The sequence below is a fragment of the Poecile atricapillus genome, chromosome 6 (genome assembly GCF_030490865.1).
Source record: "Poecile atricapillus isolate bPoeAtr1 chromosome 6, bPoeAtr1.hap1, whole genome shotgun sequence".
NCBI lineage: Eukaryota > Metazoa > Chordata > Aves > Passeriformes > Paridae > Poecile > Poecile atricapillus.
Genome location: NC_081254.1, coordinates 5,223,061 through 5,245,370, shown reverse-complemented (window position 1 = coordinate 5,245,370; position 22,310 = coordinate 5,223,061).

Genomic DNA, 22,310 nt, shown 5'->3' with positions numbered 1-22,310 from the left:
TCCTCTGAAGGCACTTATCTCATAAAAATGAGTTCTCCCGCCTATTTGACAAATCTTGATTGATTTTCACTCCTGCCTACCTTTCTGGTCCCTGCCTCTCACAAAAATCACCGTGTACGGGAGAATTTCCTCCAAGACAAAACTGACTCTGGAGCAGTGAGTGGAAGAGCTGGGGGCAGCTCCTTTTGTTGTGGCGCTTTTTTCCTGGCACCCATCCTGCTCTACCTCCAATGCTGAAGTCCTCCCTGTGTCTTTAGTGCTCTCCAGCTCTACCTGTCTGCCAATTAAGCTACATCCTTGCAAAAGTTTTAGCACAAACTCACTGCAGTGCAGCTCTTCTCATCCCCAGCATGGTGGAGAAGAGACTTGCAAAGGGATGGAATTACAGAGGGACACAGCTGAACCTGCAGGAACACCACTAAATGTCTGTGAATGATGAAAAACCCCTTTTTATTAAGCACAGGTCCAGAGGCTGAGCCAGCAAAGCTAGGAAGGGAGAAGCCAGAGAGATGGGATCACCTTCCACAGGCAAGGTGTGAGTGTGCAGCCAGGGAGATGCTCCTATTTGAGATCAGAGCACTCATGAGCAGCCTATATCCAGGAAAAAAAACATAGAATCCGTGAACAGACTGGGCTGGAAGGGGCCTTAAAAGGTCATCTTGTTCCAACCCCCTGCCATGGGCAGGGACATCTTCCTCTAGACCAGGTTGCTCCCAGCCCTGTCCAACCTGGCTTTGGAAACTTCCAGGGATCCAGAGGCAGCCACAGCTTCTCTGGGCACCCTGTGCCAGGGCCTCCCCACCCTTACAGGAAGAATTATTCCTAATATTTATCCTAAATCCTATCCCTCCATGCTCTCACAAAAAGCCCTTCTTAGGCAATGCCTTATTGATGGCAGGTGCTGTATTTTTATATATAAACCCCCTCACAATGGTGCCCTACGAACAACCCAGGTGATCAATATGCAGAGATAGCACGAGGAAAACTTCTCTCTGCCTTGTCTGTCTCCTTTCACCTCACCTGAAACTCATCTACCTCTGTGTGATCAGGTCACCCCCACAAACAGACAGCTCCTTTTCAAACCCCGGCGCTTTCAGATGAGTTACAGACCCTCCAAGTTCTGAGATAGGGGCAGGAAAATACAGCATTTGCAAATCATTCTTCAAGTGACAAGCAGCTTAGAGGTGGAGGGCCCTCTCTGGGAAGATGCAGTGAGGGAAGCACCCCCAGTAATGGGAAGGTACACCTGGATCCACTTAAATGAAAGGCTCTTGTTAGGGAGGCCTGATTGGGCTGCCTGGCTTAGCCCACCTGTGAACAGTTTGGTGGCTGCAAGAGCTTACAAAAGCCAGGCACTCCTGAAGTTTTCTGCTTTAATCTGGAAGCTGAAGTTGGAGGAAACTCAAAAACTTGGGATGGTGGGTAGGCAATATTTGGAGTCTGTGGGTGCGGGAGCAGATTGCAGGTAATTAGTTTCTCAGAGGGGCTGCTGCTCTTAAGGAATTCTCCTGTTTTGACTCGAGACACACAAGCAAGTGAAGAGGCTGAGGCAGATGCAATGATTTTGGAGTTCTCTAGGGCTAGGAGCTGGCAGTCTTTTCTCTCACAAACAAATACTTTTGGGAGTGAGCTTGGATCTGGGGTGCTCTGTTGCAGGATGCAGATGAAAAGGTGCTTATTGCTGTATTTCTAGAAGGGATTAAAGGAAGCGTGGAGTAAGAGATGTTTATCTGAAGAGATAAGGCTCCAAAGTTGCACAAGTCTTGTAGAACTTCTTCAAAGAAAGCACTTTGTGGTGTGAGCAGGGCTTTTTCTGGGTTGTGGGGGTGACTTTGGGCTGCTGAGTGTCGGCTGGGAGGAAAGCTCCACAGACAGAGACTGAAATGAGAACAGTTTACTGCCTTAGGGACACTGGTGTCTGGTGATCCTGTGAAGTCGTGAAAAAAGCTTGAAATGCCAGGCTGGACAGGGCTTGGAGCAACCTGCTCTAGTGGAAGGTGTCCCTGCCCATGGCAGGGGGTGAATGAGGTGGGCTTTAAGTTCCTTTACAACCCAGACCTGTCTGTGTTTCTGTTATTAAATTCTGATTAAAGTACCAGGGAAGAAGAAATTTGGGGCTGGACCCTCAGTCTGGAGTATCCATGAGTGTCTATTTTGGTGCCTCCTTGGGGAGTAGAGTGTGGAGAGCTGCCTCAGGTGCTTCTGTGCTCTCCCAAATCAGGCAATGGCCTTGGTTCAATTTCAGCTCCAAGTGTGAGGTTTGACCCAAGCTTTGGCTGTCGCTGCTTTCCTAGGGTTTGTCAATGTGCTGCTGATGCTGGCTCAGGTTCCTGGCCTATCCTTTTCCCCCCTGTATCTTCCTCCAGAACTGCAGTAAAAACCCTGCAGGTGCTGTAGAAAGGCTGCTGGGATGTTTTCTAGGCAAATGGCTGCAAGGAAGAGCAGCTCTCTCTTTCCTTTTTGTTTTAACTCTGTTTCTCCTGAGTTAGGTCACAAAACACATTAGTTTAGCTAAATTTCTTCATTCTGTGGATTGTGGTATTCTGCTTTCCTATGGAATTGTGGGTCTGATAAATGAATGGCAACTTCTGCTGATCCCCTGCACAGGGACCAGCAAATTATCATCCTTGGAGGATGGATTTGGGATAAATGAATGTGGATGCTGCTGAAATTTTGCTTGCTTAGATGTGTGAGCTGTTAAAATGTTGGGCAAAGTTGGGTGTTTTCACCTGTCTGAGATTCAAGGCAGAGTCTTGTATCTTTTCATTGCTGATTTTGTGGCTGCTTGTCCTTGTTAAATTCATTTTGTGGAGACTCCCATCCTGCAGATAATGGGGTTGCCTATGCTTTTTTTTGAGGTTATCACAGCCCTGCAGTGACCAGACTGGACTGTTTGCAGCTGCATGTTGCTTTTTTAATAAAAGAGGACTCCTCTTGTGCAGCATTAAGCTGCCAATGCAAAACCTGTCTCGCTGTCAGTGATAGACTAATAAATTGAGTTTTCCTACAGGAGCGGGGGTACCTTCTCAGCCATGAATATCCATGTGATCCCAGCCATGAAAAGTGGTGCTCAGAATCAAAGATGATGAAATCTTTTCATTAAAGAAAGAAATCTCCAGTTGGGCTGGCTGTTGCTATCTCTTCCCCGCTCCCCCCAGAGAGCTCTCTGCAAATTCCCCTCTGAGCAGATCTGTCAGTTTGCGGTACTTGGGGCAGCGCTTGGGATAATTTATCTCCAGTTATTTTATTTCTGCTGCTTTCTGAGCTAATAACGAGAGATGAGGGGGTCATCTCCTGCTCTGGGCACCTTCCCATTACTTAACTAACAATTAATAAGCCAGATAATGGAGTGTTTCTCCCACACAGGAATAAACACTGACTCTATTAAACTGCGGCAGTGCAGCAGCTCCAATCTGTTCAGAAACTGCAGCCAGTGCCCAATCCAGTGCCCTGCTTCGAAGGAGCTGTTTTCCCCAGTCTGCAATATGAAAACTAGGCTCAATTTATTGTTTTCCAGGCTAGATGGGGGAAAGTTTCTCACCCACTTGGACTAAGGAACCCTGCTCCAGCAGCATGGTCACCCACGGCAGTGTCCTGGGAAAGCTGGGGCCATTCCCATCTCTCAGGGATGCTCTGGGCCATGGGGAAAGGAGCTGTGGGAGCTGGTGGCTGTGTTTGTTTGCAATACACTGCTTTAATTGCTGGAGCATAGGAAGGGTGCCTGTTTATTACAGTGTGTGTGCATCAAAGTAAATACATTAACTCCCTATAAACGTTTCCTTGCTGAAAAGCCCCTAATTAAGAGTTCTCGCCAGCAAGCAGCCAATTGCTTATCTTGGCAGCTTCTTGTGTCCCCTCGCCTTCAGCCACTGCTGGAATGTCGTGAGGGAGGGCTGGGACCTGTGACGTGTTCCAGAGGAGGAGGAGGAGGACGGAGGTTTCCCTGTGCTGCTGGGATGAGGAGGACAAGACCTGTGTTCCTGTGACCAGTCCCGTGTGCTCTCCCTGATCCTGTAAACATGAGCCACAGGATGTTGTGGGAGATGGGGAAAGCCCTTGGAATATGGATTCACCACACCGGAATGGCCAGCACACTCAGGAACCTCTGACATCTCCCTGTGTCATCAACCCTGCACAGACCAGGCCACAAAGTCCCTCAGCCTGTGGCTGTCCTTCAAAGTACCCTTTTCCCCTCCCTCCTCCTCCTGCCACCGACTCTTGATTGTTTCACCTCAATCTGTCCTTCCAGAGACCAACCCCTGCAGAATATTGCTGGTGGCAGTGCAGACTTTTTTTGACATCCAGAAGTGTGCCAGACCACTGGGCTGCCATTTGGAGAGATCAAATGATTCCCGTGGCTGTAGAGTTATGACACTTGCCTTGAGGGCTGGAGGGAGTGGATATTCACGAGCTGAAAGCTGCCCCTTTGAAGTTTGGGATTTCTGGAGATGTCATCTTTTATGTATGTCACCAGCCAGGTTGCTTTTCATTTTGTTGGAGTGTTTTTCTTGTCTAGATTCTTAGAGAGCAAGACCTTCCTTCAAGGCAGGAGGGATGATGAGAAAGATAGATGAGCCCAGATGCTTATGCATTACATATCTCTTTGAAATGGAGTAGTTCCAATTTTTCAGAGCTAACAACTTGCTAACGCCCCGCGTGTTTGTACACAGCGCTTTTCTCCGGGCTGGGTAGAAATCGGGAGTTCCCTGATCCACGGGGGGAAATCTCTGCTGGGTCTGGTTTAAATTGTGCCAAAGCTGAGCCTGGCTTTAAGTCAGAGATGTTTTTTCCAAAGCAGTGGAGTGGATGGGCATCAAAACCCGTGCTCTTTGTCAAGGGGCTGTTTTGCTGTCCCCACTTAGTGGGGACAATCCCTGGTGGCAGCGGTGGTGTGAGAGATGCTGGCCTTGAACAGGAAACCCCCTCCATGCCCTTTGTGGTGCACAGCCAGCCCCTTGGAGTGTCACTTATTCCCAGGATTGGTGGAAAAGCAATAAAATGACCCAAAGCAAAATTAAGCTGATTAAATGCCGGTGTTTCAAAGGACTGTGTGTTTTCCCAGCTGGGGGCTGTCTCACCCCTTAGGCACCCCTTCCATTAAAATTCCTGGGACTGACTGAGGGTGATATGCCATCAGGTTGGACTGTGACATGCCAGGTACAGGTTAGGCAGGAACAGCCTTTCTCCTCCTTAGAAGTAAAATCTGCCTGTCACTTCTTGCTTTTAGCACTTTTGTTGAGAATTAAGCGATAAACAATCCAGTCACAAAAACTGTCCAACATTGTGATCTTGGCCATGGTTCCAACATCCCTGTCTTGTTTTGGCATCCAGCTATTGAGGGACCTGTGCTCATTTCCACCTTTTATCCTGCTAGGGCACTTTTAAAGGAGTAATTATTTATGTTCTCATGGTTAACATCTGATCCAGGGAGAGAGGAGCTGCTCTGAATCCGGTGGCATCCGTCCTTGCCATCCGCTGGGTCACCAGCCCTGGGCTTGCAGGACATCACTGTGGGAATGGAGCCTCACGTCAGGCAATGCAAGTGGCTAAAAATCCTCACTTGAAGGTGGTGTGGCTTGACCTGAGCCACCTCCTGCTCCTCAGAATCTTTGCCCAAGCAAGAAGTGCTCCTGCACGGGTGCTGCAGCAAAGCAATGGGCTCTGCCTGTGCAGACACAGGCTTAAAAATGTGCTTTTGCCAAAAAGAGCTAGTTTAACTAAGTCTTTCCTTGCTGGCTGTGACCTAGATACTCTGTCTGACGAGACCTCAGTGGCTGTGGTCCTTGCTAGTGGAGCAGCAGCTCTGGCAGGCGAGCAGGCAGAAAAAAGCTGCGCTGAGACTCTCTCATCGGCCTCCCACATACATCAGTGTCTCGTGCCTGTGAGGAACTCTTGGACAAAAAAATTATTAAAAAAAAAGATTCCCCTTGCACACAGAGCAGTGACAGATCTGGATTGTCTGGAGAAGATGAAATAATTTATAAGCTTCGGTTTAATGTTCCTGTTTCCTCTTTTTTTTTCCTACAGCTGCCACCTCCCCACCTTCTGTCACTGTCGTCTAAATGAATTTACAAGGAAAAGAAAATACTTCTCGTTAATGTTCTCACACAAACGACACATTAGCCAGGGAGACAAAAAAGAAAATAATTGATTGTGAAAGCAAACCCCCTCTGAGACAGTCTGAACATTATCAGGAGCAGCCTGGGAGAGGGACTGGGGGGAAAGGGACAAGGGAGGAGGAGAACAGAGCAGGCTGGAACAACAAATGTAGCGTTTATGATAATTATCCATGTTTTAATCCCTGTTTCCAACCAAGCATTCACTTCCTTTAATTAGTTCTCGATTAGAAGGAGATTATCTAATAAATTGTACAAATAAAGAGCAGGTTATCTTTACAGTATTCCTGCACAGCAAGTTCTGAAAGGATGGGGATGCAGGGATGGGGCTTGAGAGGGACACGAGCATGGAAAACCTTGCTCTCCTTTTTCCTCATTTCCTTGGCTGCAAATATTGGCTGTTTCTGGCATTAGCAATGCAACCAGTGAAGTAAATCCGTAATTAAACTGAATTAGCATGTACTTGGAAGTTTTACATGCACAGACACAAAGAAGGTTCCTGCTTGGAGCATTTCCAGTATGATTTGTAGGGGAGGTGAGGGAGGGAGAGCAAATAAAACCGTATAGTTTAGTTAAAAAAACAGTTCTGCTGAAATCTGTTCTGAATTTTTGTGCTAAGAGAATGTAATGTGGGGTTTCTGGGTGGCTGGTTGAAGAGAGCCTCCTGAGTTCACCAGGAGATCTTTGGAAGTGGAATGCTGGAAGTGTGGCTGCACTGAGGTCTCTGGGTGATGCACACAGGAACTGGAAGCTGTGAGAGGTGGGTGATGGAAGGTAATCGGCATTTCTGCTCTTCCAAGGACAAGCTCTTAACTTTACACCTCGCCCAAAAACTCAAGTTATGGCAAGAGATTCATCTACAGCCCCTTGTTAGCTTCTCTCCTCAGCTCTGGTGATGAGTTACCTGCGCTGTTGTGTCAGATTCTCAGAGCTGGTGGTGGCTGGATGGCTTTGGAGCTGGAATCCAGCGGGTTTGCCATGCTGAGGCCCTGGGCAGGGCAGGCGGGCTGTGGTCTGGCTCCACCCTTCCCAATGATTTTCTAGGCCCATGGTTGAGCAGTCAATACTTTCGTTGTCTGGTTTTAATCCAACTTGACAAGGGAGGAGAGATCTCGGAGATGCCGAGTTTGTGCCAGCCCAGATAAATCTGTGGCACTTTTGTTGTGTCACCCCTCAAGCGAAGGCCGACGGGGGTGTGTCGGCCTCCAAGGTGCTGGTGTGGGGCTGGAGGAGTCAAAGAGGGTCGTGTGAGAAGGAATAAAGGTGGGACTTGGCAGAAGCAGGAGTGAGAGGCTGGGAATTGCCTCCCTGGGTCTGTCAGGTTGTGTGCTTCAGTCAAGGACGTGTCCCGCTCATGCCCAAAGTGACCTCCCCATCGATCGAGACAGTCAATAGGCAGCTACTTAAGAGTAAAGTTCCGTTTTCTTTCCTTATTTCTAGTTCTTCTTCTTCACTTTAATTATCTAAGATAGATAAGCAGCTGCAGGCCAATTAGAAAACAATTACCCGCTGTAATCAATGCTGGTGTGGAAAAAGGGTGAGGATGAGCGTAAAAGCTCAAGAAATGCCTTAAAACACAGCGCTGAGGTAACGCTATCCACGACTCCATCCTTGAAAGTCCTTTGCCTTAACTTCCCCAAGGTAAAGAGCCAGAAATGTGAGGAGTTTCAGCCAGAAAAAAAAGCCAAACTAAGTGAAAAAAAGTAAGGAAATTATTAGACCCTTCCAAAAGTGCAGAATTAAGGATGAGGATGGGGACAACAGCTTTGTGGTTTTTTGAGCAGGGAGTCTGTTTTCTTGTGCTGCTTTCACCTGGGAGAAAACAATCCTAATTTTATACAGGCTGTAATGGGCTCTGCACTGGCTGTTACCATTCACCAATGAGATCTGGTGGTTATAATGGATGGCTGGATGAAAATATCAACTCTAGCCTCAGTACCAGTCAGAGGCAGCGACTAAAATGATAGGAATTGCTAGGAAAACAAGGAATGACACGGTAAACTGTATCCTGCCGTGACAGAGGGTACATCTGTGCCATGAGTGGCCTGCCAGTGACTCTGTCAGGAGAGGGAAGGGTTTGGGGAGAGGCAAGAAAGATGATGAAGGTATGGAAGTGGTTCTTGCACAGAATGGCTCAAAAGGATAGGTTTTTGGAGCCCCCTGCCTTGTGTACTAAAATCCCACAGAGACACAGGAATGACCCTAGTGTCTCCCTGTTCATAACAAGTCAAAATTTCTCACAGGAGCACTTCACACAGAGCTTTCTGCTTTCTTCTTCCCAAGCTGGGGTTGGGGGGGTGCCTGAAAGGTGTTATTGTCAATGAGTTGCCACCAGGAAAATGTACCCTAAGAAACTTCCCAGACATGGCAAGGACTGGGGAAACTGGGAGATCTGTGTAGTTCTCTGATGTCATGCAAACCAAAGTTGGTGATTTCTTATCTGTTTGGGATAGGAAACGGCACAGCTGGAAAAAATGGGACATTTCCGAGCTGGGAGTTCAGTGATCCTCCTGCCTGCGGCAAGCACTTGTGCTGTGTCGTGTGACTCACAAAACAAGGAGTTTATATTCAGAGCATCGTGCACCTGGTTTTATCTGGGTGTTGAGAGCCTCCCAGAGGAGTCTGGAACCTCTGAGCTGTGGGTGGCTATCTGGGAGAGCAGCGTGCTGGGTGCTCCAGAAGCTGCTGTGGGTTCTGGAGCTGCTCCTGCAGACCCTGTCCTGATGGACTCTGTGGGACTGGAGAGGAGCCACCCTGGCTCTTTCTGCATCCCAGCACCACTGAGGCCAAGCTGCTGAGGGAAAAGGAAAGGGAAGCAGCTGGTTGAGATGGGAGCACTAATGTCCTTGGGTGGAACCCCCCACAGACTTTAAGGGCTATTTTGGTTATTCTGCAGGAGGATGGTGCTGGCTCAGCTACGCTGAATTGGCTCCTTGTGACAAAACCCAGAATCCCTGCTTGGATGTGTGGGAGAAATGAGTTTTCCCCCACTTCCCTGGCAGGTGAGAAGCTCTCGGAGTGGCTTTCTCCTCTCTGCCTGCTTTAGTGCCAGCCCTGCCAGTGCAATGGCAGGTAAATGGCAACTCAGTTGCCAAAATAGCTCTGTGCGAGCAGCAGGCGGACAAGCAAAACTGAACTGTCTGCAGTCCTGGAGAGCCTGGATTTAGAAAGATTTCCAGCAGTCATCAGCAAAAGAAGAGCAAAAGGTGAGTTTTCTCTGTGGTTGTCAGCTCAGTTTCTCAGTTTCTCCTCGCCTCACTGCGTGTTTCTCCAAGGAATGCTATCTCGGCTGGCTCTGAAACCAGAGAAGAAGGGATGCTCGGCCTGGTGCTGAACTTGGCAGAGCTGTTTGAGAATTAGACATAACAGCATTTTCCTTCCACGTTTAATCTCTCTCTGATTTCCTCTGATGGCCACCAATATTTCTGCTTCATTATATATGACACTCAATAACAAAAGTGGGGCTTTTTTGTGAAATATTAACTGCACACCAGTGGTTTGCTCGTAATGAACTGTCTACGTGGAGATCGCTAACTACAGTGTAATTATCAGTGAATAATTCATGGTGAATAATTGAATCGTTTTAGCCCTTTCTGACGAAATCAGACAGTGACTCATGATTTCTGGGAATTATTCTTAGAACACTTTAATGGTGCCTATTTCACACGCTGAGGTCAATCAGGAATATTTGAAGATCGGCTGTGGCGGGCGGATCTGTTCCTGGGCCAGACAGGAACAGGCTTTTGTTGCAGAAACTTGAAAGAGGAGAGATAAAAATGATTACCTTTTGTTCCAGCTTGCTGCCTGGAGCTCTGCTGTTCCTGAGCAGCTTTGCCGGTGGAATTGGGGCGCTGGAATGTTTGCGGCGAGATGGATGCATGGAAGCAGATAACAACACGTCCCAGCAGCTCCCTTCTCATAATCTGAAGTCCACAAACAACAGGCTTTAAGCTCATCCCCTCTGTGGATCCGAGAACAGCCCATGGATTCAAGGAGCTGTCGGAACACAGGGTGAGAAGTTTCCTTCTCCCGTGGATCAGAATGGCACCAGCTCCCAGGCGAGAAGAAAAAGCCTGATGTAAATGTGCCTCCCAAGTCTTTTGCTCAGAGAATTTTGATCTATTCCCCAATTCCCTTTCGTTTTTCCTGCCTTTGCTTCCCAAAAACATACATGATCTGTCACAATTTATAACCTCTGGTTTAAGGAGGACGGGGCAGACAAATTCATCTCTATAAAAGCTTCTTTTTTTATTGCACTTAATGCGCACCTTTCGCCTTGTGTAATGGAGCTTACATTCTGGAAAAAAATAACTTTGACATCTTCCTATTTTATCTCTTCTTTCCCTTTGGCTGCACGAGCGTCCCGCTCCATCCATGTGAGCCAGGCAGCACGGGAAGTTTCCCTTTCTCTCCATCTCCCTTTCAGATGCTGTTTTTCCCAGATCTCTTCCTGGTGCCTGGCATGTTTAGGTATTGTCCATCTGTACAGATTTCCTCATTTCCTTCCCTTCTTTCTTATCAGAGGTGTCAACACCTTACAAAATGAGCTAGAGTCACCATGACTTCAATTTTCTGGGGTTGTTTTGCTGGTGAGGAGCATCCTGTAGATGATGAAAGGGGATTTTTGGGTGATTACTGTGACTCTTGACCTCCCTCCTATGCCAGTCTGCTCTCAGAGCGTGCCCCACGGATCCCATGGTGGTGGATGTAGCCTAGTGCTCTGTGGGAAGGGATGTTGGTGCTGAGAGGTGCCCAGGGATGGGTCAGGGGACAGCTCCTGTGCATTGGCCCTGGAGATTTCCCGTCTGGCACAGTCGTGTCCTTCCCCGCTGGGGCCTCCCCACCCTTTTCTGCATCCACCTCCGACCCTGGTGCTCCTGAAGGGGCTGCAGAGCCTCCCCTGGCTGGGCTCCCAGGGGAAGCACAGTCTCCTTTGACTTTGGCGTGTTAGCCTGTAAGAGAGCTGACCCCAGCGGGGATCAGGCTTGACCCCAAACTGTTAAGGAAAAATGCAGACAATCCCACAGCACCATCCTCTTCCCCTCTGTGCCCTCTCTCCTCCTTTGCAGGACCTGGGAATGTTGCTGCCCCTGGCAGGCCTCAGCCCCGCTTAGCCATCAGGGCTTTGAAGATTTGCTGTACAAAAAGTGGGGGATGAAGACCTCGAGACACACAGAATGGTTTTCAGGGTTTTCTAGGAAAGGAGCATTGCCACTGCAGTTACAGGAAGCTTCCTTTTCAAAGCATTTTTATTATTTTACTCCCAAAAAGGACAAATCAGAGTCTGACCTGAGAATTGAACCCCCTGAGTCCAGGAGAGAGCTTCACCCAGCTTGAATTGGTGGTGTTTTGTCAGGGCAATACAAGAAAATATCAGCCTGGGGGTTATGGCTTTGCACTGTCAATAGGGTGGCCTTCAGGGGAGAGGAGGGCTGGAAACAGGGAATCAGGTTCTGTTTTCCTTTGGGAATCTCTGGCTTAAAAAATACCCAGGCAGCAAATGAACTGCCATGAACTGCTGCATCACTTTGAAGCTGAGAATGTGACTTGCACAGTGCCTGTTTGAGAGCTCAGCTGGAGCTTCCATAATCCAAGTTTAGAGAAGAAAAGGGGGGAAAAAACTCCACTAAAACATGAGATTTATCCTTTTGTATTACTTGATGTGGAAAAAAACTGGTATGTCAGCACCTCCTGAGGTCCCCCCACAGTGCTGCTGAAACATGAGATCTGCTTTTGAAGCCAGCTGGATGGAGCTGGAAAAAAGGCCTAGAGCAGCATTGGGAAATGTCTGTGTCATCCAACAGCTCCCTGGCCTGCAGCCACTCAGGGGTTAAAGTAATGTCTTCCTCTTTCCCAAAAATCACTGAAATGATGAGAAATGGGCATATTTGCCCCTGTGCTCTGGTCCCTGCCAGTGCAAAATCTCTGGGGAGGAGGAGAGTGAGAAATCATGTTCCTTGAAAAATTGTGGGGTGCAGCACCACTGGCACATGCAGCTGTCCTCCTTGGGAGCTCTGCTCCAGGGAAAGCCCTTCCCAAGGGAAAATGAAGGCTGGAGACAGTGGAGAGAAGGTCCCCCAGGTCTGTATCTGGGGGTGAGGAAGACCAAGCTCAAGGAATTTGGGCATTTTTGTCTGGAAGAAACAACCTGAAAGCCATGGTTATGGAATGGATGTGAAATCCTATGGAAAAGTGAGAAACCTGATGTTGATTCCAGCGTCTTTTGTCTTCCCATAGCATTTTTGCCTGCTGGGTGATCCTCTCAAAAGCCATGCATCCTGGCTCCTCTTTCCAGTTTTGATCAAATGTATCCCAATACTCATGCTCCCAATAATCAAGTTATATCTCCTGGGTGCCTCCTGAGTCTTGGAGGGACTTTTATTCTCCAGATCAAGGCAAAGAGGGCACCCATCTGGTTTCCCAGGAGGTGTGGAGATTCTGTGGATGCTGCATTAGGCACTAAAATTACCCACTGGATATTACACAGAGCATGTTGACACGAAAAAAAAAAAAAATAGGCTATTTTCTTTTTCTGAGTAGAAAGAAATTGGCTGTGTGCACTCAGACGTGCTCCAGATTTGGATACTGCATCATTGTGAAAGGGATGTGAGGTGGAGAATATCTGGGGTATTGGTATGTAAATGAACACTTTAATTATTGCAGTCTGATTGCTGATTTCCCATGTCTGGTGCAGCCGGAGCACCTGGATCCTGTTGGGATGTGGAGTTTATTTGGATCAGGTGGGCAGCTGGGGTGTCCTAGCTGCTGGCACACCTGGGCAATGTGTGGGAAATACCTAACCTGGGCTGGGAGATGGAAAAGCCACAGGGATTTTGGTGCTGTGGCATGAGGTTTTTGAAGACGGCTCCTAAAAACTGGAGCTGGGGCAGAGCAGGGGTGCCAAGTGCTCCTGGGAGCTCCAGGCTGACCCCCTCCAGGCAGTCCCTGCTTTACTTGTGCCTCAGGCAGAACCTTCCAGGCCAAATATTGGAAAATGTTGTCGTGCAGCTGTCCCTCACAGCCTCCTCCCCAGCCTCCTCCTGCCGGGAGGGGGGAAGCCCCCAGCCATGCCATGGCTTTGCCTCCTCATTATCTCATGGATCCCCCCCCTCTGTGCCCTGGGCTTTTCACAGACCCCCATTATTTCCAATCCCCTTCACTTGTCAAAAGTAATTTGGCGACTTATTATCGGTCAGACAAAACAGCTCTGGGCTCTGCCAGCCCCGACGAGGGGCCCGGCTGCTTCCCAACCTTTATCCCTCTCTTCCATGCAGGCTCCCCTCTCTCTGGCCTGAGCCGCTGAGGGGGGCATTCAGCAGGCAGATCCCAGCCCCAATTAGCAGCCCAGGAATTTTAATTAGTCAAACAGTCAATTATATCAATGGACACCTTTTGGCCTCTCCCCTCTCTCCTGCCCTGCAGCCCCGCTGTCCGTGGGCAAAGCTCCCGGCCCTGCTCCGAGCCCTTTGGAGGAGCTGCCAGAGGGGCCTGGCTGTCCCAGATGCTGATGGTGGCTTTGTGGATTTGTCCCCTCTGAGGCACAGCCTCATCCCTGACCTCCACTTGAACTGGGATTTGTGCCCTCCCAGGCCTGCCCTGCTAGTGGCAGTCTGAGCAAGAGGGAAATCGAGTAGGGAAGAGCTTTGGGTTTGGGCTCCCTTCTCTTGGCTGGGTGTCGGGGAGAGGAAGAGGATGGGGAGGTTTGGAGAGAGGAGCCTTTCCTTCCCTTCTTATGTGCCTCTTGATGCTGATCTGCCACTTCTCCTCTGAGGCTGGGACACCAGGGGAGCTGCCAGCTTATTAATACCGTCACTTGCCTGTCAATAAGAATCCCTTTGGATCTGCTCTGCTATTTCTATTTCATTTGCTTCCTAAAATTGCCTCCTCTCCACTCCTGCACCAGCAGCTGGCAGCACTCAGGGCTTTGCTGCATCTCCAATGTAGCGGAAGGGGCACTTCTGCCCACCACTGCTTCCTCACCTTGTTGGGGAATCAAAAACCTGTCCTAAACTCACCAGCCTTGGTGATTAAAGTCCTTCTTCATTCTGTGTTTCTTACAGTTTTGTGTTATGTGTTGCTCTTTTTGTCATCAGATATGGCTGCAGTGAGTCTCAAATCTGCACCAAGTCATGTCCTTGAGGTTCTGGATGTGCTTTACAAGGTGACAGGACTCTGACCCTGCACAGGCATTCCCAAGCTCTGGTCATTGTGCAAAGTGTCTTTTCCGAACAGTGAGTGCCTCTTTCTGGGGCGTGAAGCAGCTCGGCCATCCCTTCCTGCATCCCTCCATGCATCCATCCAGCCTTTACCCTGTGGCAGGATGTAACTTTGTTAGAGCCTGGCTGTGTGCAGCTGAGCCTTTGGGCACGGTGGCACTGGAGCTGTGGTGACACAGGCTGCTTATCTCCTGCAGTAATTACCGGGTGTTTGTCAGCATCTCGGAGGGGGAACTCCTCTCCCACCAGGAATTGCGGGCTGGGAAAGCAGGGAACGTGTGAGCAGATGTTTGGGAACACGCAGGCAATTACCCTGAGCAGCTCGTGCCCCTCTGACGGGGCCATTTCACATCAGTGAGATGATCAGGAGCTGACGACACACACACACGGTGGGGAAGGGATTCTGAAGCCATCTGGCTGTACCCAGTGTGATATGGGGAACATCTGGTAGGCACGTGTAAAAATAGGATTATCAGGGGGAAAAAAAAAAACCACAACAGTGACGGTGGAAACGACGTCTTGCCATCTTAATCCCCCTCCTCTTCTTCCTCGCTGTAACATCAGAGGTTCTCAGGTTGCACTCAAAGTGGTTTTCTCTGTGCAACAAGTACAGTTTAATAGCTGTGGGTTTTAATGTACCTCAAGCATGGGGAACATAATGGGCTCTGATCTCAATTAAAAGGGGAGGGAAAAGGTTTGGAGGAGAAGCCAAAGGCCGTGAAGGAAACAGGGCTTTGCTGTTGGTCATGCACTCAGTTATTCCTAAAGAGAAAGGCATAACTCCCGTACCATGAAGACACTTTCTCTCCTGCAAGGTGCTTGGCAAGGATCTGAGAGAACCTCCTAGTTTCAAACCAGCCAGAATGTTAAAATACTTTGCAGAACCTCAGGTGAGATTTCCCACCAGGGAAACGCCAAAAGGATGAAGTGAATCAAGCGGAGAGGAGAAGACCATAGTTAGACTAGGAGAAAACAGCTGATCCCACACTTCCCTGACAAGTCTCTCTCTTGCTTTGATTGATCTCTGTGAGGAGCAAAGCTTTGCCAGGCTGCCAAGCGTCTTGTGTACCCTGTCAGGCTGGTTTGAGTGCCTCTGTCTATTGTGAATGCGAGATCTGAGAGGAATGCATCTTGCTTGAGATTTAACTGTGTTCCTTCTGTTTCCATCCTTCCCAGCTGTAAATATCCAAGGATTAGAGCAAAACTGGTTGTTTTGTAACTCCTGGGTGAGGCAGAGCAGGAGGGGCTTTGCTGGTCACAGTGAACCGTCAGTTTTCTCGTTAAATTAAAAAGATGATTCACAGGGTTGTGATACGGGCAGCACATTAACCCCCTCCTCAGAAGGATGGACACTGTTCAAACCACAAAAAACCACCCTCCTTCACCTGGTGCCTTTTATCCCATGCTGTTGGGAACAGACCTTTGGATGTCATGAAATACTTTGATTTCCCCTTTGAAAAAGTGAAGCCAGGGAGGACAGGGCACATTCAGCTGCCTGGGCTGGGGTTTGCTGCTTTCTGAAGCGCCCAGCAAAGACAGAGAACCTGCTCCTCATGTGGGGGGAAAGAAAAGCCCAGGAGCCCACAAGTGTGGGCAAAGTGGCTCGTTTTGTGCCTGGAGAAGGAGGATGGGGGGCACATGTCTTCTCCATCCTCATTCCTTCCTTCTTCAGGGCAGAGATTCCTATAAACACCCATAATAGGAGATGAGGATCAGCCTTTTTCCACAGCATTTCCGCCTTCACTTAGAACCCTAAATAACAGCTGGATTCTTTCGGAAAAGCACCGCATCCACCAGCTCTTCGTATTGCTGGACTCACTTGAAACTCCTGGCTGTAATGGCTGCAATTATGAATTAATGGCCCTAAATTCACCATCAGACCTAATGCCTAGTTCTCCTGTCTGGTTCTTGTTTCCATTCTGCCTTCTCACTGCTGTTCCACAGCCACAATTGTCATTAGTCATTAATCTTGAAAGCATCAGCTTTATTTTCTCTTATTTTCCTCCAAGAAACCCTTGCCTGCTCCCAGGTTTTTATTGTTCACTGTTTTCCATCACTCTTTCCCTCGCCTCAATCTAATCAGTTTTGTACCGCTCTAAAAAGTATTTTTTTCCGACGGGGGAATAAAGCACCGGAGCGAACGTGCCCAAGAGATGTGTGTGACACAGCTGATGCTGCCAACACCTGAGGGATGTTTATGCCCTGCTTACAGCTCAGTCTGCTGGGGAGGGGGCAGCATTAGAGCATTTTTCCATTGAGCTGTACCGATCCTGGATTTTTCCCGTCCCGCTCTCATTCCGCTGCAGCAGGAGAACCTCTCATGGGGTCTTTCTCCAGGATTCTGGCTGGTGTCGAGCTGTTTCTCCCTGCAGAGCCCAAATCTCATTAAAAGGCTGGCACAGGTGTTTCTGGGCTGAGATCTTGCTGGAAAAGGGTGAAATGATCCAGGAGGGACAAACCTCAGACCTGTGACCAGCACCTGAAGTGAGAACAAGAATCAGGTCACATCTCAAAGGCTGTAGAAGAGCTCAAAAACGCATCAGGGTGTTTAAAATAATGCTTCTCTCTTTCTCTGGAACACAGCTGGCAGAGCTATTGTGGCAAAGGCACATCAGGATGGTCCTCACTGGCAATGCAGGGGAGGATGCTGAGAGATGCTGGGACCTGGTCCCTGGCAGGCAGGGAGCTGTCCTTGGAGCTCCAAATGTCCAGAGCATCCAAATATCTCCCAGCTCTTATTGCCTGCATCCCTGGACAGTCCTGTGGGAGAGGAGTGCTGTTAGTGAGGAGGACTCCTCTGATGGATCAGTCACATCTCCTTTGCCTTCAGTCACCCAGTGTCTTGATCCCAGAGTGGAAAGATGTTCCTAGAGGTTGCTTCCTACTTCCAAGATCTCCATTTTCTTCCTTCACTCTCCCCGAGACTGACTCCAACATGGTTTTTCACCACTCCCGAAGTTCTTTTCTTCTTGCTGTTGCCAGCTTTCCTTTTTTCTTCCATATTTCTCCCCGCATCCTGTCCTCCCTTGGATCCTGAGTCTTTCCAAGGAAATGGCAGGGGTGTTGATGCTTCAGCTGCTGCCGGCCCCTCTGGTGCCTTCCAGATGGAGAGACTCAGCGTTGGTCCAGGTTTTGCTTCCTCCCTGCACACACACAGACTGTAGGCTAGGGAGGGAGGGAGCCAGCTAAGGATGCTCAGGGCAAGAAGTGAGAGATTGTGCATCCATCCCATCAGCGTGAAGAAAGTGGAGACAAAGCAGGGGCCAAAAGAAGCCGCTTAAACCAGGCACGTGTCCAACGCCCGTGTGAGATTTTGGCAAAGGTGACCAACAGTGGCAAAAAATATTAACTCTGATAGCTGAACATTCTGTGGCTTTAATTACAAAATTCACCAGGGCTCACTCAGATCCCTGGGAAGTAGAGACTGGGAGAGGAAGGCAAAAGAAAAGCTCTGGGCAGCAAAAAACCCTTATTTTATTTTTTGAAATATTTTTCTCCTCAGGGTGGTTTTTTCCTCCCCCCCTGCCTGTCCCCCTTCTCGGTGAGACCAAAGGCATGTGGAACATTTGTTTCAGGGGGTACCAAAGGTGGGAGAAAATTGGACATTTTGGAGAGAAGTGGGACAAAAAACTATCTCTCAGGAAGACAATAACCAATAGCTGCAGAGAGTTGCAGGAAGTAGAGAAAATGTGGCATTTAGGGAATAGCCTAAAATTCAGGCAGACATGTGACCAACAGGGAAAACAATAGCCTTGTGACATTTGGGGACCAACTCCATTAAAAAGAGCGCTGCTGAAATGTGCCAAACCCACATGTGCAGCCTCCTTCTCCACTGCAAAATGCAGGGGAAATGGTGGTTGGGAGGGAGAGGGGAGGAGAGGGTTATTTTTGTTTAAATATGTTGGGACTAGAAGGGATCAAAAGCTGCACCGAGTCTTCCCTGAAGCACTAAACATTTTCTCTGCCAACCAAGTGCCCAGAACTTGGCAAGGCTTCACCGACTTGATCGCTATCCAGTAGTCAAATGCTGCTATGGAAACTTTCCAAGGAGCTGATGACTGATCATTAGTGTTGCTCAAAAGCGTGTTCAGCTTTTCGTGCTGGGTAAAGCCACGGAGGGAGTGTGGAGGTGCCTTCCCTTCCAAAGCCCATCTTAGCACTTCCCAAGGCATCCTAACTCCCTGAGCCCTGCATCTGCTGCTGTTGGTAAGCAGGGAAGGCGAGGGTTGGGCTGTGCTAGCAAAGCTGGTTGAGGTTGATTTTGGCTCAGGACCAAGCCCTCTTTGGCTGCTCTCACTCTGTCCCTGCCCGACATCCCCAGGGATGCAAGCCCGTGGTGGTTGCATCCCCCTCCAGTTTGGTTTTGCTTCTTGTGGGGAAATATAGCCCCAATATGCACCTAACAGAGAGAATTTGTGGGGGTGACAGGCATTTGGAGGGGACATCAGCAGACACCTGCTGTGTTTGCTCCTGCCTCTGTGTGTGCCCACAGGAATGAAGCTCTGGGAAGGATGGATGCCTTTGGCTCAGCAGTTTTCCACCCAGTTACAGCTGAATGGAGAAGGGAGGGTGCAACACCTTTTTGACTCTGTTTCCCATCGGGAGAAGCCCGCAGGGATTTTCCTTGGTGGGTGAGGGGTGCTGGATATGTCTGTCTGCTTCCTTCCTGATCGTCTCCAGCTACTGGCAGTGGAGAGCCATGGGCTGACTGTAGCAGAAACAGATGGGAAGCTCTCAATCCAGTAAAATTCCCGAGTTTTCCCTCTGTTTGTCATGGATGTGTTGCCTCCTCTTGGCAGCAATGGCCTGGAGACCTCTCAGTCCCAAGGCCAGGCACCACCTCCCGCTGCCACAGCCGTTCCCGGCCGGAGGATCCCGGTGTCCTGCCTGGGTGGTTGGGCAGCAGGAGCAGGGCTGCTCTGGGGGAAGCAAAAGCTGCCCCTTTGTGCCAAGGAGGGGAAGAGAAAACCTGGATGTCTCTGGAAAACCTTCTTCCTTTTCCAGCCCTGGCTTCATCAGAGCATCCTGCTAGGACAGTTGGTTTTAAAGCTTGTGGAAGAGGAGAGCCGTGTTTGACATATGGCTTCAAAAATGCTCATGTGTTCACAGCCCTAGAATTACCCAAACGTTGTAGCAGGGCTAAGGGGGAAGAGATCAGCCAAACACTCTATTTTTCCACCTAAAACTAGCTAAGATGGGTTTGGGGAGAGACTGTGAGGGGGAAAAACACAGGCAAAGTGGCTCTATTAAAGCAAGGTAGCAAAGGCAAGTCCTGAATTTCAGAACACAGTGTCTGCCCTTTCTTGCTGCCTAGCAGAAATCAAAACAAAAATAAGCTGAGAAACCATTTTCAGCCTCATTTTCAAAGCCATCTCTGACCAGGAAATAGCCCTGAAATGAGTGTGAGAAGTTAAGAGCCACGCAGGGAGACTTAGGAAAGGAGCTGGTGGAGTGCTAGGAAGGTTTGTTTGTGTGCAAAATGTATTATTACCTATCTTGGAAAACACAGGATATTATATTGCCTTACATTTGGGGTATTTTTGCTGCAAGGCTCCAGAGTGATTTGTGGTGGTGGGGCTGAGGGGAAGGAAGATAACAAATGAAAGCTTATGAAGAATGGAATTTCCCCCCCATTCAGTTATAGTATTAAATAGCTGCTTGTATCAAACAATTTCTCCCCCTCTCCCCCTGCTGTTCTTTTTTTTTTTTTTTTGTGGTGTGCAGAGATTAAAAAAAACCCTTTATTTGCTAATGCCACTTATTTAATTTAATCAGGCTGAAGTACACCTTTAATAAATTTGCCTCCGAAATGAAAAATTACAAAGATGTGGCAGAAGAATATTTTAATGAAAACTGATGATGTAGCAAGTTAGAGCAGAATTATGTCCTCCCCCTGCCCTTTCCTAGCACGCAGCAGCACGAGAGAGCAGGCAAATATCCCTCAGAAAATCACGGGCTGTGCCGTAGAACTCTTTTTAGTTCTCCTGCCTCGAGATCTGCTCCATTGTGGGGGTTGTTTGCTGATTTCTTGACAACCTGCCAAGAAATCCTGGAGTAACAGCACTGAAATAAAGCAGGCAGCAGGATCAGTCTGCAGGATGTGTGATGCCAGGCTGGACTGTCCAGGTGTTGGGATATTCACGGAAGAGGTTGTTCAAGGGCAGGGGATGCATGACAAGGAGAACTATTCTTAGATGGATCCTCAACCAGTCCCAAATCCACCCTGCTTTCCTTCCAGATAATGGCACTCAATGGTGCCAGCAAATATTTACCTGGCCCAAAGCTGCTTCTTGTGCTGGGAGAGCAGCGATGGAAGGATGCAAAAAAAAAAAATAAATAATATCAACATTTCCACGTGGCTGTAAGGAGGAAGATCTGCAGGAATTCAACAAGGCTGACTTCAGCCTCTTCAAATAACAGGGTCCTTGCACCCAGAAATGCTGGGATTTAGTTTTTTGAGCATTTCCCTTTTCTTCTGTGCAGGTATATTCAGGAAAAAGGCCACGGGGTTATCACCAGGCTGAAGTGCAGAACCACAGCAACCTCAAAGGAGGTCTTTCCTACTCACAGCCCTGTTTTCCTCCAAAATCTCTTTACTCATGAAACTGCTCAGCTGTCATGTGGAGGAATGGAAGTTCTTGGAAACAAAGTAAACCCAGCAGGTCAGCAAACCTCCAGAATCAGGAGACACACACCTGCTCTTGGAAGCAATGTGTCCAAACCCACCACATTGGTCAGGTCTCACTCTGGCAACAAATAGAAAAGATAAATCTGGACTGCAAAGCGTGGATCCTTCCCTGTTTTGGAGTGCTTCCCAGGGGCATTTTGGTGTGAATCACCACCATTTGTTAGAGGGAAGGTCCTTTGCTTGGCCCTGGAGCCCTTCCTCCTCGTGCTTGGTCTGTCAGTGGTGTCGTGGTGATGACAAATTTATGACATCAGAACGTGAGTCCCTGGGAGCCCTTGTGGCAGATGAAGTATTGCAGATCCCCTGCAAGCAAAAGGAAAACTCAGCAGAAGGAAACTCAGATGAAATTTATGAGTCTTCTCCAGGAACTGACGTCAGTCCTGGCCTGGGGCCAGCCAAGGATTTACGCTGCCTGTGCCCTGGGCCTTGCTCTCAGGGGATCAGGCTGAGATTAATCCAGCCAAAACCAGCACCATGCCACAGGGGCAGCTGTTGGGCAGAGCTAGAGAGAGACACCAGCCAGAAGTGGAAGTGCCCCAGAAGAGGTCCATGAGAAGCTCTACCCAGCAGCCCCTTTTCACCTGTTGCTTGGTGAAAAATGCAGAGAATGAAGCCAGTTTCACCCCTGTAGGGCACAAAGCTGCTACTGAGTCTTTTATTTGTTGTCTCACTCACTGGATGGACCCTGGTAGTTCTTGAGGCTCCTCTACCAGTCATGAGGAGCAAGCCCATGACTTCATTCTCTGATCATGAAGGTTCAGCAATGAGCTCTCTCTCCTGGTGAGCTGGAAAGTTGGCACATCACGTGAAATTCCTCTCTTTCGTTTTTCCCTAATCCAGGCTGAATTTCAGCCAGTGCCCTCTGGATCCCACAGCTGCTCTCTTGGGTTGGGCAGACCTTTTAAATGGTGAGCTCCCCTCCCCCAAGCTCCATCAGCTGTAGAATAGAGGTGGCAACCAAAGCTGTCCACAAAATATCCTCTTTCCCAAAGGGTGAGCTGTGTTTTTCCAGGTTTGCCCGCTATGCTTTTACTAGTTTCCATGAAAACAAATCGCAGTTTTCATAAACACAAACTACCATCTGGCCCTGGAACGTTGGTGGGTGTTTTTATCTGCCTTCCACGGGATTTGCAAACTGTTGGGAAAATCCTAGCGAGGTGAAAAGGAGAAGTTTTTGGCACAGCTCCACGGAGCTGCTGCTCCAACGCCGATCGCTCACGCGCTCTAAGGCCGGGTTTGCTGTTGCGGGTTCAGATGCCTTGACTTGGTTGAGAGCTCCAGAACATCATC